General features: G+C 28.0%; 2 long non-coding RNA genes across 2 annotated transcripts; both read left to right on the top strand.

The window, feature by feature from the left end:
- The first annotated feature begins 187 nt into the window (after positions 1-187).
- On the top strand, positions 188-1608 carry LOC111038952. Its single transcript, XR_002605042.1, has 3 exons — positions 188-1155; positions 1226-1397; positions 1511-1608. It is a non-coding gene; the product is annotated as an uncharacterized LOC111038952 (long non-coding RNA).
- A 67-nt stretch (positions 1609-1675) lies between these two features.
- On the top strand, positions 1676-2718 carry LOC111038954. The gene is made up of 3 exons (XR_002605043.1): positions 1676-1809; positions 1930-2080; positions 2154-2718. It is a non-coding gene; the product is annotated as an uncharacterized LOC111038954 (long non-coding RNA).
- Positions 2719-16417: the final 13699 nt, after the last annotated feature.

Below are 16417 nucleotides of genomic sequence, written 5' to 3'. Positions count from 1 at the left end.
ATTTATTTTATTTTTTTAGATTATAGTCAAATCTACAGACTTTTTACTATATTTTATATAACATGTATACGGTTAAAGGTAAGTATAAATCAGAGGCTGATACTTTATAAGTATTCCAATAAAACTAAACTATTTAAATTATGAAATAAAAAATAAAAGTTATATGTAATTTATTATAGGACCATAAACAAAAAGTGTTCTTTATTTGATGTATGTAATTATGAGAGGGGAGACCCGAAAAATTGAAAATAGCCCCCCCCTTGATGTTTCATCAAAACCGCCACTGCAACCCACCCATCGTAATACGACTATTAACGACCACACAATAAAAAACTTTCCGAATCAATATGATAAGGAATCGGAGCGCTGACATAACTCAGTAAAACCAGGACATAGAGTAATATAGGTATTAGTACTATAGTAGGGCCTATATAGGTTCCTTATTCCGAAGTCCGAACAATCGCATACTTCCTCGGTGCGGCCAGGCGTACGACACTCCGTGAATTGGTCGGGACGGGCGATTGGGGCCCTGAAAATGGTATCTAGAGATAAAGTAAACGAAATCTGAATAATGAATACTGAATGGTAAACAAGCCGACCCCGCGCAGCGTACCCAGCCTACGTGGAAGTGAACGTTTACATAATACCAGTATACCACTTTGGGTCTAACATCATATTGGTAAACGTTTCCTTGTTTTTCGGAGGTTCAGACATCAGATCATAGCCCATAGGTAAACAAGACCCCAACCAGCTGATCGCGTGTCGCTTCTATATTGTTCTATTGTGCGGCAGAACCGTCGCGCGTCGCTGCATTATCTCGCATTTTTATCTTTATCATTATCGTTGTTGTTTATCCGAAAAATTGTAAGCGGTTTAACTTTCTTTTCTCGATTTTTTGCCTTCTCAACCTTTCTTATTCGCCCCTACTGCTACGTTCGTTTTAATTATTCTTTTAAAACCCGCGGATGTGCGGCTCACAACCTATCCTGGTAATAGCGTTCACAAACCGATCGTCTTCAAATCAGTCGTCTTCGTAAGCATCGCCGTTTGTTACAACATGGATTTAATAAACCTTTATTTTTTCATAAGAAATGTTGCTGAATACACTGTACTAGACACAAGTGTAGTATTTAAAATTTCATCGAAAAGTTATGGGTATAGTTCGGGATGCTATGGAAGTGTGTGATATTGTTTTTACTTTAACCAATTATTTTGTTGTTTTTAGTTACAAATTACGAGAAAACTTTCTGAAACAATATTGGAAAAATCACGTTAAACACAAATTGTAGCTACTACCTCATCATGTAGCAATCAAGAAATGTTGTACAATATTGATAACAGTTCAAACTTTTCACAGGAACCCAATGTACAAATGTTCAGTAGCACTTATATGTCAAGTGAGATTTGCTATATGATTATTATATACTCAATAATGTTTCTAATAATTTTGCTGTTAATCGTGGTAAGTATTATGTATTAACTTTGAGTTTTTTTTTTATGTAAATGAAAGACATTGAAAAGGTTATAGTGGAAAAAAATTTAATCACTGCAATTCATTGATCCACTCATTTAATTTACTTACAAATTATATCAAAGTATGCTTTGCTGGTAACTAAAAACTGTTATAATTAAATTAATAAATAAAAAACTAAGTATTTTTCTACTTCAGATGCTGCTCATACAATATGTATTCAATATTATAAATGAACAATTAGTTTAAACAAATGTATATATATATATATACCTGAATGCATAGTCCTAGGCTTATACCATGATAATACTCAAATTCCAGATTTTAAACTCAATGAGGTAAGAATATAAAATGTTAAGACAATTTTTCGTATGTATATATTATCTGTTAGGTACATAGAAATCACTTATGCATATTCCATTTTATAGTCCTATTAATGACTTACTTCAATTTTGCAGACAAATTTTTATAACAAGAAACGGAGGCACTGATATCAAGAATTTCATTAAACGTGTGTTACAAAGACTTTTCAGTAACTTGCTATCTTCAAAAGGTCCATAGACAGGTTATGTCCTTATCCTAACCCTATGTTTATGAGCATCATGAAAGGTAGCTTAAATATTGTTGAGTTAAAAATTGCATACCATAAATAATTATTTTTGTTTGTTTATTTATATTATAGATTTGTCTAGAAACAAATTCAATTCATCAGATCACGATTTTGAGTTACATGTAAAAGACTGGTTTTCATCACGGCTAACAGTAATCTATAATAGTTCAACTGACACAAAAGACAGATTTCCTAGTTATCTACTTTCAAAGGAGAAGATTTTTTCACATGGTTTATTTAGAATAAACTAATACATAAATATATATTATAAGATCATATTCAAAAAATGATGTAGGTATAGGTACTCATTATAATAATAATTATAACAATAATAGTTTATTACAACAACAACAAGTTAACATAATTTTAAAATACGAGTATAAAATACGAAATGTTGCAACTCCTTCTGTAAGTTAAAAACTTCAATACGAATTAGTTAACTCTAATTCAAATTATCATTAAAAATATAACAAAATGTAAACAATATCATAATAAAGCTAACACATTTTTAAATTTAAATACGGAAGATTATACAAAACAAAAAACTATCTAAGATATAACACTTAATACATGATTAGTATATGAAATAAATGGAATAAAAGAAAATAGATTAAAGTGAAAATCATTGGGTACTAGGTATTTTCCTATACATTACATTATGTGTTAATTATTTTGTATGTATATGCTATATTATTAATCATTTAATAATATAATTTAATAATATAATTTAATATAATTTAATTTTCTATAATTATAATTATTTCATAATAATATGTTAATGTTTTATTCAATAACCAAAATTTGAGATAGAAATTCATTTTTATATCTCCTTATTTGTTTATAAAACAAAACAAAAGTTGTTATTTAGTTCTAGGTAAATTATTATACATTATAATATTATGTGTTATTCATTTAGTATGTAAATACCTTATTATTAATCATTTAATAACTTTAAAAGACATAAGTTATTTACTTATATTATTATTATTTCATGACGATGCATATGAATATGCATCCGTTAGAGCACTAGTAACAACCTCGTATACATGATTTCTGTTCCCCGGAGGTATACATATACTATATATTGTAATTATCATACTATTATGCTGACTAAGCGAAATCCATTATTAATTTATGTAGATTATAGTATGTGGGGGACATTTTGTATGTAAATTCCATAAGACCATGTACCTAGCTACTTATGTTAGGTATACATTTAATAATTAAATTGCAAATTTTATATTTTTATCTATGTTTGGTGTAAAGTCAGTTGTCTCATTATAATTATACATAGAAATTATGCTGTATACAATATTATTATTATTATTATTATGTAGATACTTATGCTTTATTCAATAGTAATAACTTTTAAAAGCAAATTCTTTTTTGTACCAACTTATGTTTTTATGAAAGAAAAGTTGTTCATTTTGTATGTACATGATATATTATTAATCATTTAATAACTGAATAAGAAATAAGTTATTTTCTATAATTATTATTATTTCATTATAATGTGTTAACGTTTTATTCAATAACCAAATTTTGAGATAGAAATTCATTTTCATATCTTCTTATTTGTTTATTAAACAAAAGGAAAGTTGTTATTTAGTACTATTTAAATTTTTATACATTATATTGTGTGTTATTTATTTTGTATGTAAATTATGTATCATTATACATTTAATAACTACTGAAGACATAAATTATTTACTTATATTATTATTATTTCGTGATGATGTACATTGAATACTAATCCGTTAGAGCGCGCCACTTGTAGCATCATCGTATATTTGAATTCTGTTCCCCAGAAGTATACATTGTAATTTTCATATGGATACGGACTAAGCGAAATCTATTATTAATTTATGTAGATTATAGTATGTGGGGGACATTTTGTATGTAAATTCCATAAGACCATGTACCTAGCTACTTATGAGATAGAAATCCAATGTCATACATACTTACTTGTTTATTAAACAAAAGAAAAGTTGTTATTAAGTACTAGGTACATTATTGTACATTATATTATGTGTTATTCATATTGTATGTAAATACCTTATTATTAATCATTTAATAACTTTAGAAGACATAAGGTATGTACTTATATTATTATCATTATTTCATGACGATGCATATTGAATATGCATCCGTTAGAGCACTAGTAACAACCTCGTATATTTGATTTCTGTTACCCGGAGGTATTCATATACTATATATTGTAATTATCATATGGATACTGACTAAGCGAAATCCATTATTAATTTATGTACATTATATTATGTGGAGGTCATTTTGTATGTAAATTCCATATGACCATATACCTAGCTACTTATGTTAGGTACAAATTTAACAATTAAATTGCAAATTTTATGTTTTGTTTCTATTTTTGATGTATATGCAGTTGTCTCATTAGTAATTTACATATAAATTATATTGTATATAATGTTATTATGTGTATACTCTTAACAGTTATAACTACAGCGAGTTTCCGATGGCAGTAGCATTAATTTGAAACTCGTATGGTGGCGGGTTAAGGCCCCTGCAAACTCAATTCATTTTTCATCAAATCGACCTTAGCGACTGACAAAAATTTAAGTACTTCTAGTTTTTCCATTTAATAAATGTAAATATGTTTTAATTGGTCAACAAGTCTACTTTGCATCGGTCTGACGATATTTTTGATATTTTTGATATTTTTGAAGATATTCAATACTAAAAATGTATAAATTTATAAAATGTAAAATATTTATTCCCGTCAAGAATTTTTCTAAAATTGAAAAAGTGCTCCGACTGATGCAAAGTAAACTTGTTTACCAACACCAACATCTTTACATTTTTAAATCGAGCCACTAGAAGTATTTTAATTTTTGTCAGTGCGACGGCTATTTCAAGTCCATAAATTGGTTTTGAATATTTTGATCTAGACATTGAATGACTTGTGCGTGTGTGTGTGTGCGACCATAAATCAGAGGAACGAAATAATTGCCTAAACACAACTCCTAAAAAATGACACATTTGCAGGTGCCTTAAGCCATAAGGTCTTAATTATTGTTATCTGCACAATTAATGACAACACAAGATAGTACTAAAAACCTTAAGATGACTGAAGTCGGTCGTGTGTTAAGGAAATTAATATAGACAATATAACACGATGAAATTAGAGTGACTTGTAAGTGTGTGCTATGTAAACGAATTTAAGTGTGTATGAGTATAATCGCTGTAATCGTTTTCGGACAATATTTCCTAGAAACCATCCTTCGTCGCCACTAAACTTCGTGAACAATGAACAAATTATGAGGGTTATAAATATAGGGTTTTAAAATTTCATGAAATTTATTTCCTTGAAATATTTCATTTCAGTGAAAATAAAAATAAAAATTATTGATTGAAATAATTGAAAATAATGGGGTTTAGATTTTGATATTTATTTTTAAACCTTTTTTTAAATACACCAGGAGAATTTGACAAAATAAGAAACAAGTAATAGCCTGTCCATAAAAGAAATTAATGTTGGGAAATGAACGTCTATATTTATTTAATAATCATATTATATTCGTACATTGTACCACGTAAACGCGATACTCTCCCAGTCCCTAACTACGTTCATATGATTAAAATTTATAATATTATATAAACAAAGTATATTTTGTAATATTTGGTATATTTACATTTTTTTCATAAAATATTGTCAGGACTATTTTTCAGCACTATAAATAAAATTTACAAGCATGAAATAATTAATCAACAATATTTATATTTTACTATTATATTATACTATTATACTATTAATATTATATTACTTATATTTTATTATTATGGGCTTCAAAATCATTTCCAAGTCGGCTATCTAGTATTTTTATATATCTGTGTAGTTCGCTTACCATGGTTGATATTAATTATAAGTGATAAGTTATTCATCATCAATATTATCTGTGTATAATCAATATATTATTTTATTTATAATCATCTATAATCATTAATCGAACACACACGTTTTAAAGAAGAAAAAATATTTTTCAATATTTCATTGAAATATTTCAAGGAGAGTGAAATTTTCAATTTTGAAATATTTCAAATTCAGTTGTAACTGTGGATTGATTATGTAAGACCATTTGCTCGACAACAACTATTCAGCAGAGCGGTTCCTAAAATTAACAAAAAATAATCAATTTTAATTTACTAATGAATACGAATGAAGTTTGTTCTATTTCGCAGACTGACATTTATATATTAAAATACGGAGGTCAAATTTAACACACAAACGAACAGCGGATGTAGAAAAAGAAGTGTTTATTAAAAAAAAAAAAAGCCATAACTCAATATGAAAACAAAAATATCACTTCTCGAGTTCGTTCGAAACTTGACGTACCAACAAAAATGTTCCCATAAAAAAAAAAAAAATTTGGTGTAATATTTATTATTATTTTTAACCACACTATTTCTACAAATGACAGTCCTCGGTCTTTCAAAGTGGAAAGGATAATATTATTATGTATACCTTGCATTAAGTATAAACGAGGACTCAGCGCGTACCCACATGCAACGAGAAAATCACTGACGCGACTCGAATGTCGCAATTTATATTTTCGTATTTAGGGACACGATTCGTGTGCAACTTCTCGTTCCATAGGCGAGGCTTGGAGATGGTTGGGGGATCAGCTCCTCCCATTTCACTGAACTTTTCAGCTCAGCGTCATATTATTTGTACCAGGAACTTATGCCATGACCGCGGTGTTCAGTGAGCGGTCGGCGTCGACACTCACCGCCACCGACGACGTGGAAACTTACGAACGAACGTATAACGAGGAGCAACTAATGTATGCATACGACCCTGAGACCTTAACTCACCGCGATGTGTGATGCACTGCCGCTGCTGTCTAACCACTTTTTATTCTGTGCAGCCATCGTGTTAATGTACACACCTTGTTTGTGTCTCAGTTTTGCCGCACCACTCATACTAAAGCCTTAAAGCGTACAACTGTCGCAAATGCTGCTCAACGATAATGCCCCTAAAACGCATTGAAAATGCCTAAAGGTCTCCACTGGATTTTGTCATTTTTGTATAAAAAACGTACGCACGTTTTATAAAAATTTAAACAATGGATGATGATATCGAGGCTCGACTCTTCAAATTATCCGTGGTAACTGCCAACGCAGTCTTCACAACGACCCGACGGCAATAACCATTGATATATTTGGCGTTTAGTAATATTAATATAAAAATAAAAAATATTAATAAAATCTAATTTATCATTTATTTATCACTCGATATCGAGACCACTCGGGTTTTGCTTTTATTGAAACAGTAGGTACTCTTCACTAACTGCAGAGACATTTGGATTTTGAGTACTCAATAATAATTTCCGACAAATTTACGTTTTGTATCGGGATATAAGTATGCGACTGTGCGGTACGTACTACTGTCTACTTGTGCGCAATCGGATGGTTCAATATTCGGTTAAGATGACGTCTCACCCGCACATATGTGTTGTATCCGTCTTACGAACGTTTAAACATAGTTAGAACTGTTCTGAGCGGGACTAGACCACTCATTCTGTAGTCTAAACTAAGCAACCAAATTCGCATACTATAATTCGGAGGTAAACATTTAGTGTCCAACAATGTTTTTCGACACCACAAAAAATATCATGAAATACAAGAAAAGTTGTTAGTGTTTAAAAATGCATTATTTAAAACTCTAATAATGATACACAGTAAATATTCTGCTCTAAATAGTACGAACATTGTGTTGCTTTTCTTGGAATTCAGCTATATTTATTGTTGTCTTTAACCACACTATTTCTACAAATGACATCTTTAAATTATCATCGCCGTTTGTTACAACAGGTATTTAATAAATCTTTATTTTTTCAATAGAAATGTTGCTATATACACTGTAATAGACATCAGTATAGTAAATTATAGTTCATGGATAAATAATGGGTATTCTTCGGGATGCTGTAGAAGTGAGCGATATTGTTTTTACTTAAACGTTTGACCTATGTTAATTTTGTTTTTAGTCACAAAATATGACTAACTTTCGAAAACAATATTGGAAAAATCATTTGAATTTTGGTTGCTACTACCTCATCAAGTAGCAATCAAGAAATGTTGTATACAATATTGATAACCGTTGAACAATTTCAAAGAAAGCTCATAAATATTAAACCAAAATGTTGAGACAGATTTTTAACTTGATGGATTATTTTTTAATCAGTTAAAAAATTCAAGTTACTAAACTAGTCAAGTTATTGATGTAATTAGAAGTTAAACCAACTATTTAAGTTAAAATGTTTAATAAAATCAACTTTTTAACTAGTTGATATTATATGCCCACATTTTATAAAAACTGATTACCGTATAATTTTGAAAAAACTTGCAATTTCATATTAAACGTTTTAATACTTCGTTGTTACTCTAAAGGTCATATCGTAATAAATGTTTTCTATATTTTCTTTTGTAATTAAAGGAGATAAATTATCGAATAGGCACTATACAGTGATATGTAACTATTTTAACTTTATTCTTGTTCCATTTTCGTTTTATTTAAATAAAAAAGTGTGAAACGTGGTAAATACTTAAGTAAAAAATATTTTATTTCATAAATATTTAATATCATTGTGGTAAGCACATCTAAACGTGGGTAACACTGCAGTAGGTAACATTTCAGTCATAAGTAGGATTTTTGTCTATCAAAAACGACATAAACGCTCGCCAAGTACCTACACGAGTCGTGCGGGACAAGCTTTAATTTTTAATTGCTAATGATTTTATAGCTATATTTCTAATCTTACACTTAATTTTGTTAAACGTTTCCGGCGATAACTGGTAAACCTTAATATAAATGTACAAATCTCTTTTATACATTTTAGTTTAGTCTCCGATTGCGATTTGCGGTGTAACAACCATGGACGCTACTTGTTTGACACTGAGAGAAAAACGTTATAAGATATTGAATACACTTAAATTTAAAGAATATAAAGTATATAAAAAAATTAAATTTTAACTATCGGTGTACTAATACATTGTGCATGCTAGTATTATTATAAATAATGAAGACGAATCTCAAGCGGAGCATAAACATGATGCATATTCAGATCAGGTTATATCAAGAGAAATTGTAAAGAGCTCACTGAAAAGAAAAGCAGAAAATGATCTGTATACTTGTCCAAACAAATTAATACGTCAATAGCTAAAAAATACCGATGTTACTGAACACTGGAATATGGTGACTTGAAGCTGATCCGTCGTTCAATATAATATTATGTACGTAGTACGACAAAAACATTTTCCCACTCTACCATCAAACTTTGACGAGTCGTTACAGCAAATTTTAGAAACGTTGTTGCATAAAGGTAATCAATTTTGTTTTTTAAGTGACGACTATTCTGTTATTTTATTTACCTGTAAGAATAACTTGGAATTGCTTTGTGACAATGAACACGTATTTGGTGACGGAACCTTTAAGTATGCACCAACACATTTCATGCAATTGTATACAATTCATGTTTTTACAAATTATTATTATTTATATTTAGTATATTGTTTTTTGAAAAATAAACAAGTATCAACATATGTGTCCATGTGGAAAACCATAATGAACTTGTTAATGCATTTTATAGTAAAAAACTTAAGTGTAAAAATATTTCATGCAGATTTCGAAAAAGCTGCACACATTGCTGTTCTTCAGAGTTTCCCGCGGTGTAAAATAGTATGTTGCACATTTCATTTGGGACAAAGTTGGTTCAGGGCGTTCAAGCGTTTGAAAAAAAATAAAGCGTTATTATAAGAATACTCGAAAAATGATTCTGAAATTGTAAGGTGGCTTAAATACTTTTTCGGCTCACCTTATTTAAACTCTAATGAAGTTCCAGACGCATTTACTGAAAGAATTTCAGTAGCTCCATGTAATATAAGTATGAATTTTCCAGACTATATATTAAAAATTGTATTGATTTTTATACTGATTTTGGGCCAGAACTACAAGCTAGTAAACCAAACAATAGCCCAAGAACAACAAACGGAGTTGAAAACTTTCACATGCACTTCAATAGTCAATTTTATACTTCCCCCCATCACATTCACCAAATTATTCAAGTAGGTACTAATGGAATTTCTAGTTGGTGCTGATTTAAAAATTAATTCACTAAAAAAAAAATAAAGAAAATACCAGTAGAATAGAAATACTAATAAAACAAAATTATATGAAAAAAATATATTCTAATTATAAATCCAAAAAATTGATCTTTTAACATTTTTAATGCAAACGCGTAGGTACCATTAAATATTAAATATGTATTAACAAATTAATTAATGTTTTGATATGAAAAATTATTGTAATTGTAATTTGTGCAACTTTTACATTTTAATGATTTTTTTTGTAAAAATGATTGTACCTAAAATGTAATATTTGTTATTTGTAATTTGACAAAATTATGAATAATGGCTGTTGTCTTAATACACTCTTTATAACGGCTGTTCCAAAATAAATAAGATCAAACAACATTTTTAAACCCACCAATCTATAATATCAGCATATGATGCGACAGAAAATCTTCAGCCTTTATTAAGGGTGGAGGAAAATGTTGTTCGAGTATAATAATTATCCACTATCAGTAATGACCAATTCAAAAACTATTAGTTCCGTAGATTATGTACACTCTATACACGGATAAGTTTCTTTGAAAAAAGGTTTCTATTGTTCGTAAATTGTGCGTAAATGAGTTGTAGCCCTTTTGATGTACCTACTTAAATTTCTAAAGCAGCGTTTCCCAAAGTGTGTTCCGCGGAACCTTAGGGTTCCGTGGAACAATGTCAAGGGTTCCGTTAGATGTATGAGATTATTGAGAAAATTATGTTTATTTAATGTTTGTTGTTTAAAAAATGTTTGATTGAAAATTTTTTTTAAACCAAGTTTAATAATGAAAAGTCATTAACAGTATCATTAAAATATTATTTGGACTTGAGAGTTTAAGGAATTGATTTTCCTTTTTTAATTTACAAAAATTGTGGTTAGGTTGGATTAGACATTAGGGTTCCGCGAAACACAAACAATTTTTTAAGGGTGCCGTGGTCGTAAAAGTTTGGGAACCGCTGTTCTAAAGGATATTAAACTATACATACAACAATTATTAGAAAACAGAAATAATGCAATTTTTTTTGGATAGTTACATCCACGGAAACATTTATTTTAATTAAATTATGAAAACAAGCATGAAAACTTAATTAAAAATTAAAGATACATAAAAACAATACATCGTTACAAAAAACATTCTCTAAAAACAATGACATTTTTTGACGATCCATGAAAACAAAATACGAGTAATAACCTTATAAATTATAATAAAGAATCTAAAAAAATGTTTCATGAATCAATTCTGTATAATCAAGAGGATGCTGCTACTACTGATACTATCTTTTTAAGTGAAATGGTATAATATCTCTAACGATATTTTAAGTAACACTTCGATGGTGCGTATTAATCAACAATTATAATGTAAGTAATATGCAACATCAAACACTTTTTGATTTTTTTATATTTTAATAATAACGTCAACATAAATTTAAATCCAAGTAAAATAAAATTATAAACACAGTTTTGAAAACTTAAGTCCAATGCTAATGAATAATAATAATAAAATATGTAAATGTATATTTTCTAAAATCTTACAGTTAAATATGTTATACCTATAGGTGTTTAAATATTAAAAGCATACCGTAAATGTGAGTTACTTGGTGCAGTCTTCAACTTTGATATTATAAGTATATTTCAGTAAATAATCATTGCAAGGGGTCAATTTATATTCATACAAAAATTTGTCTCCTGGTAATGTCTCTCATTAATATATATTTTAATTTAAAATTGTATACATCTTTTAATTGTATTCTTGATTCTATATATTATTTATTTTTGTGGCTGTCTCGTGTGACTATTGAAAAGGGACACTATTGGGGCAGCTATTTAATTTTGAAGAAAAACTTGAGAAACGTTTAAATTAAAAAACAAAATGTTTTTCTTACAATATACATATTACAATATTACATAAGAATGTGTCTTTAAAATAGGATATCAGTTATCATAAGGTAAATAAAGATACAATAAATATAGAACAATACCTATTCTAAATTGTAATTTTAAATATTCATAATTTTATATTAGACATATGAATTTGAATGAGTAAGACGTACGTAATTATTAGGTCAAATTAAAAAAGAAATAAAAGATATAATATTATCTCATGGTAAGAAACCAAATTATATTGAAAAGTAATTAAAAATATAGTGTCCCAAGTTAGGCCTAAAACGAAAAAACGTCGATACTTTGTGAAATATTTTGTATTTTATTTTATTTTCTTAAACTGACTTTAAGAATAAATATGTTTCATAGCAAAATCTAAGCCAAGTAAATTATTACTTGAGTAAACCGTAATGGATTTGATGTTGCTTTTGTTGTCAATAAAGCCCTACTTTTTATGAATGAAGACTTACTAAACCATCATAATTAAACACCTAATGACTTTGATGGTCAAGAGTGACTTGACAAGACAAGTATTGTGTTGATTAATTATCCGTAGGTATGAAATATTATTTTATCGTGATAGCAAAAATTATAGCAAAAGTATGCCAAAACGACCTTTGAGACCCAAGTTAAGCACTTTTACGGTACAAATTATGTTAAGCAAACTCCATTTAAATGATAAATTGATTTTTTAAAACTTACGTCTAAAAGTTAATGAATAGAGTAATAAGAATATATCGTTAAAAGGTATTTTTTTTCTAAAATCCTACATCAAACGCTTTTGATTACTTTCAAACATACTATGTTTGCATGACGCTCTAATCAAATTATGAAAAACCTTAAAGAGGTACTAAAGTATTAAATGAATACATTTCATATTAAGATAGCTCCAGTTCAATGGTTAATAGTTTTTTGAAAACTTACATCTAAATATTAATAAATACAGTAATAATAATAAATATGTATAAATATGCATTCTCTGAAATCATGCACTAGTCGGCCTTTCATTTCTTTCAATTGTTGTACAATTCAGAGGCGTACGTGAAGGAGGGTGGGTAGTCTAGGCATCTCCTAAAGTTTTGTGGACTCTAAAAGTCGAGTCCCTGGGTCAGTTTTCAGGATATAATCTGAATATTAGTAGAATGTGAAATAAATAAAAAAAAGAATTATAAAACTGTTCTACAAAATTAGACAAAATGTAACGTAGGTAGGTACACAATTTTATATTCGAGTGCTAAAACCTTCGTTTATAATACGATAAGTACCTATACCATGACTCGAAATCATTTTGAATAATCAAGCCCATTCATAGCATAAAAATACTTCGAAATAATGACGATTTAGTTTAAGTCAAAGACAATAAATTCATTAATTGAACCACTTAATAGTCGGCGGTCACAATACATTTTTGTATTACATAATTGTTATTATTGTTTGTATAATTGTATATTTATGTTATAGGTAAGTTGAATACCTTAGAAAAATAATTGTCGTGGTAGGTGAGGACCCAAATAACATTTTATATTATTATAATATTATAATAATATTTTGGGTTTCCCTAAAATACCATAGACACCACCTGAAATAGAAGTCCTGGCACGCCTACGAATTTGTACTAAATTTCTCATCGCTCATTATAAATATTTACCTTATACACTAAACTATGCTAAAATACATTGCACATTAAGAAGATGATTACTATATATTATAATCGAATACATATATGTAATATGCAACAACAGTAATGCATTTTTTTTTTTTGATAATAATGTATCAAACGTAACTATCATTTTTTGTTAATCAATTAATACATTTTTGAAAACTTAACTAAGTATTAATGAATACAAATCAATAAAGTAATAAATTAGTTTTAAGGAAATATCCTATTTACTAAACTAAGACTAGGTCCAATAATATGCTTACATACTAAGTTTTTCAAGGACATCGAATATTTTTTATGTTATTTAGAACATAGATACCATTATATTAGTTATCTTATTTATGTTTAAAAATGTTCAATTTATACACCGAGGTGACTCGAATTTTTCAGAGGGTTGGGATGGTTGTGTCGATAATAATTGATTTAACCATATTGGAATCACAATACCTGGTTTTCATATTGAACGACATCCATGATTGGACCCTTTCACCCCTTCCTCAACAAGAGAGCGCCAAATGCCAAATCAACATTAACAACTCATTTTTGAATCATTCATTTATAAAATGAACGGGAACATCATTTTTAACTAAATGATATATTCATTTTTAAAAAATTAATCAGATTAACGAATCAACGATCAAAAGTTTAAAGTTACATTCCTACATTCCACACTTTCGATTTCTTTGAATTTATTGTACTACATTAGTCGATGTTCTTTTGAAATAAAAATAAAATCTTTTCTGCCCCAAACCATGATTACAATAAATGTATATAATGATATTATATTGTACTAAGAGGTTTTCAAGTGATCGCTCTTAAATTGATATGGTTTGGGTGATTTCAATGATATTTTAAGTAAAATTAAAATAATAGGTATAGATACATACTAATTCGAAGTAACTTACAAGTGGTCCCAAGTAATTACGAAGTTTAGTAGCAAAATGCTTTCTTTCGAGAAGAGAACCAAAAAACAATACTGTTGTAAGTATCGTTAAAAAACAAATCATGTTTCTCCATAATAACACGATTTTTTCAACTGTGTGACATAATATTTATGTGTTAATTTGAAATAAAAAAATGATGTCCTGTCATAAATTATTTTAGAAAGTTCGAATTTAGCTATACCTATTTAACGGTTGGATTGAAGATAATACATTTTTATCAATAACATTTTGTTGATAACTCATAATTCATAGTAGTAAAATTATCCAAAAATTGCATCTTAAAGTTTGACTTTGGATATATTTTTATTATCTACCTACGATTACTTATATAATATATATTTATATAAATATTTATGTGACAACAATGCATAAAATAATTATTTACTAAAAACTTAAATTACTTTACATAACTTATAAATCATCAAAAACATTGTTGACAATGTACCATATATTAAAATCAAAATAATTGAAGGGCTCCTCTGAGGCAAGTTCAGTTATTGTTTAGAAAAGTACATTTTGATCCCTGTCTTTTTATTTAAATGTATGTCAAAGAACGAAGCATAATATAAAATTATTTTTTTCTGAGATCATTGTATCAATCGATTTGCCAGCTTGCTTGGTTTTAGACTGGCGGTATATTGTGCCCATTTTTACCAAAAAAAAAAAATACTTGAGTAGGTATTACTACAAATTCATTTACTTTTTCAAAACAACATTTTAAATATTTTGTTTTATGCTATAATATCGAGTACAATTTAAAAACTCAAAAATATAACTCTATATTATTAGCAAAAATCTGGAAAGTCAGAAAATATTTTCAAAACTAAAATTAAAATGTTTAATCAAGGAGATAATAAAAACTGTTTGAATATTATGATCATTTAGTACATGATTTTTCTTCTTGAAAATTAAATGCACTTGCGTTTTGTTTAAGGAGCCATTCAATAAATAATTATTTATAGATAATAACTGTAAGTATTTACTAATGGTAAAAGGATTTATATGCAATATCAATTAGTAAAATTAAATATTTATTTATTTTAATAATAATATGTAGCAATCCGATATGATGGAATAGTTTTATAATGTATATATATTATTAAATTTCGAGTTTGAGAAATTAATTGTGTTTTTATGATATACATCAACTGAATAACCAACATGCAACAATAATAGTATTTATACATTTGACTTTAAATTTTGAAACGTGAACGATTGAGTGATATTTTAAATATTTGTGCAAAAAAAAAAATCATAGAAATTGTATAACTATTTGTGTATGTAGCATTTTAAAGATTCTGTTCATCAAATTATAATACCTACCTACATATATACACGCATAATATCCTCGTTGTATCTACAAATTTAATAAATATCTTTCAACCCTCGGGTTCCAAATAAGATCATATTTATTAATTGTTAATAGACATTTCTGGCTACTATTATTTAGTCACGAGTATGGTGAAAACTTTAAAATACGTTTTTTTAAAAATATGTCGCAGATTGATATGAAGTGGCTTAAAGCCAAGTCACAAGTTTTAAAATGTAGCCTGTGTTTAAATGTAATTACTGCGAGTTCAGTCAAAGTTCTCAAAATGTCAAGATACAACCAAGAGCCAGTTAAAAATGTAACAGAAAATCTTGCATAACATATTATGTAGTCACAACCTTAGACTCTATTCAGTAGGTCACAGTTTGAAAAAAAAAAAACAGA

This window comes from Myzus persicae, unplaced genomic scaffold (assembly GCF_001856785.1).
Source record: "Myzus persicae strain clone G006 unplaced genomic scaffold, MPER_G0061.0, whole genome shotgun sequence".
Taxonomy (NCBI): Eukaryota; Metazoa; Arthropoda; class Insecta; order Hemiptera; family Aphididae; genus Myzus; species Myzus persicae.
The sequence above is the reverse complement of the archived record's forward strand: the minus strand, read 5'-3'. Positions and strand labels throughout refer to the sequence as shown.